This window comes from Mus pahari, chromosome 1 (assembly GCF_900095145.1).
Source record: "Mus pahari chromosome 1, PAHARI_EIJ_v1.1, whole genome shotgun sequence".
NCBI classification, from domain to species: Eukaryota; Metazoa; Chordata; class Mammalia; order Rodentia; family Muridae; genus Mus; species Mus pahari.
Window position 1 is genome coordinate 139,024,412 of NC_034590.1, and position 3,072 is coordinate 139,027,483.

General features: G+C 42.5%; 1 pseudogene; it reads left to right on the forward strand.

Moving 5' to 3' along the window:
* The first annotated feature begins 1,724 nt into the window (after positions 1-1,724).
* LOC110333496 lies at positions 1,725-2,510 on the forward strand (annotated as a pseudogene).
* Positions 2,511-3,072: the final 562 nt, after the last annotated feature.

A 3,072-nucleotide genomic window follows, 5' to 3' on the forward strand; every position in this document is an offset into this window, starting at 1 on the left:
TTTCTAATAAAGAAATGATTTTGTTTTTTATACCAAATTATGTTATATAAGTAGACTTTCCAGAAATTACTTTTCATATGGTACCATTATAGCAACAATGAGTTATCTTTTTTATGAAGACTGTACATTGTAAGTACTAAATAAATGTATTTTATTTCTTCCTCAACTCAACAAGCCTTTAGTTCTTTCTCTATCCAGACTTTTGACCAGGGGTGATAGGAGATATCTGAATGAATAAATAAGGGAGATAATTTATCTGACAAGAAAATACATTTTAAACTAAGGTATGAACAGAAAATGGTTTTTGTTTCCCTAAATTCTCTTCACATATCAAGAGACTTGACAATAAAATAGATGTCACTCTATTTCTGAGGCCCAGTTCTTGAGGCTGCCCTTAGTTAGGGGAGCATTATAACACAGTAGAAAGATAGAAGGGCTGTTCCTTCTTTTCTTGAAAGCTGTGCAGTACAGAGGGGGATTGGCTGGTTGATGAGAGGACTGGGCATACATCCTTCCTTCTGTCTTGGAATCACAGAGGTTTTAGAGCAAAAATAAACTGAGCTGGTGATGGAAGCAAACAGCTCATTTCCAAAGATAATAATGGCTATGTTTAATGAGCCAGGCACTGTGCTAAGTTGTTTCTATGTATCATTTCACACAGTTCTGTTATTTAACTGTCACAAAACCCTATCACAATTTACTTGTTTAAGCAGATTGGAAAAAAAAAAAAACCTTAAGCTCACAATAGACAAAAAAGTTATCCAGTACACGCATAGTAGATCTTGGGTTTGAACCAAGGTATGTGTAACTTAAATTTGACCACCTTCAATTGCCTTTACCTTCTCATGACCACAGAATTCTAACAGGCTTTTAAGCACTGAGCTAGAATACCAACCTATCTTGGTAACGTTATATCATCAAATACAGTGTATTTATCTGAGCAACAGGCTGACCTAGAATTTGGATGTTTGAATAAATCACTCCATTTCCTTGAAGTCTCTATTCTGCTGCCAGAGAGCTCCATCTATGGAATAAACCCAGTTGCTTCATCCTAACATTAAGCAAATACCAGATGGTTCCTTAGTACCTGTCTGTGGGGCAGAATCGGAAGTCAGCTCAACCTACTTTTCGGGCAGGAAATACTGAATGGAGCATGCAGTAGGCAAGTATTTTCCCCACTGATTCTTCCTCCACACCCTCAGTTATGTTCTTTCTCCTTGTGATAACATTTCATAAAATGTGCTTTATCCTCCCTACAAATGACTTATGGTATTGAAACCAGGTTCTATGTGGCCACAGCCAGGGCACATGATCACCAACTATAGCACAGAGTCCTGCATTGGTTCCTTACCTTCCTTGATGCGATTGAGGGCCTGACAGGAGAAGCCCGGGAGAGGTTTATTTAGACTCACAATCCCAGACAGCACAGTTTAGCTTGGCAGAGAGGGTGGAATGGCCTGTAGTGGTAGATGCTTGCAACAGAATTTCTGGGCAGGGAAAGGGGTCTCAGGGAGAAGAAATCAGAGATTTTAGCCAGCAGATGTGGAGGTGAATGAATGACTGAGAGCGAGCGAACAGAGAGGTAGATCTGACCACGTGGTGGGGATGTAGGCCAGAATTAGTCAGTTCAGAGGAGCCCGGAGGGGGCCTAAGGTAAAGGCCTAACCTTTAAAATAGTTAAAAGACTCCTTGACGAGGGAAGGGATCCTTTCTGGCGGGCGGTTGGCATTGCGCAGAAGGCAGCGGTAGCGGTGGCTTGTGGTGCCGCTTTACCACAGAGGAACCGTGCAGGCCTTTGTGTGAGTGATCACTTTAGATCCTGGGAACCTGGTGGCCATACTCCTTCAGGTGGATCAACAGGCACACAACATGGGGAAGAAGACCAAGAGGAGAGCTGACAGCTCTTCTTCAGAGGATGAGGAGGAGTATGTGGTGGAAAAGGTGTTGGACAGGCGCATGGTTAAGGGACAAGTGGAATATCTGTTGAAATGGAAAGGTTTTTCTGAGGAGCACAATACTTGGGAACCTGAGAAGAACTTGGATTGTCCTGAACTAATTTCTGAGTTTATGAAAAAGTATAAGAAGATGAAGGAGGGTGAAAACAACAAGCCCAGGGAAAAATCAGAAGGAAACAAGAGGAAATCCAGTTTCTCCAACAATGCTGATGATATTAAATCTAAAAAAAAAAAAAAAGAGAGAGCAAAGCAATGATATCGCTCGGGGCTTTGAGAGAGGACTGAAACCAGAAAAGATCACTGGGGCAACAGATTCCTGTGGCAACTTAATGTTCTTAATGAAATGGAAAGACACAGATGAAGCTGACCTGGTTCTTGCGAAAGAAGCTAACGTGAACTGTCCACAAATTGTGATAGCATTTTATGAAGAGAGACTGACGTGGCATGCATATCCAGAGGATGCGGAAAACAAAGAAAAAGAAAGTGCAAAGAGCTAAAGGAGGAGGCAGTCTCTGTCATTTCTCTTTGTATATAATACCTTTACCTTCCTGCCTCCTCTCTTTTCTCCCACCCCTTTCCATCCTAAACACATCCATAAAAAATAATGTGCTTAAAAAAAAAAAAGACTCCTTGACATTATTTATGTAGCTGTTGGGTCTGGGAAAGTCCCATTATGTGGAGTGATTGATTTTACCTTTGAGGTTTGTGAGTGACATATGACAGGGACCTAATGAGTATGTTGGGACAGTGGAGTTCAGAGCCCCGGATCATGGTCAGTAGCCTCTGTGTGGCTCTCTAGAGTGGGTGTTCATCCACATGCCACACTCCAGATCCTGTCTGGATTCCTTCTCCCTCTGCCAGCTCTTTATGGTCGCACCCACATCATGTCAGAGGTGGGTAACTTAGGGGCCCTCCTGTGTATTCTACCCTGGGGAGCTCTGTGTGCAAGTGCAGACGAGCAGGGGGCTGTGAAAATGTCCTTCTGCACCACTAGGCAACAAGGTGACGCCTTGCTGACCAGGAGCTGGTGCTGTTCTTGTATATTCAATAAGAAATTAACTATTAGGAGGTTACAGTCTCTTGAAAGCCAACTGTTCCTGCAGGTTGGAACAACAGG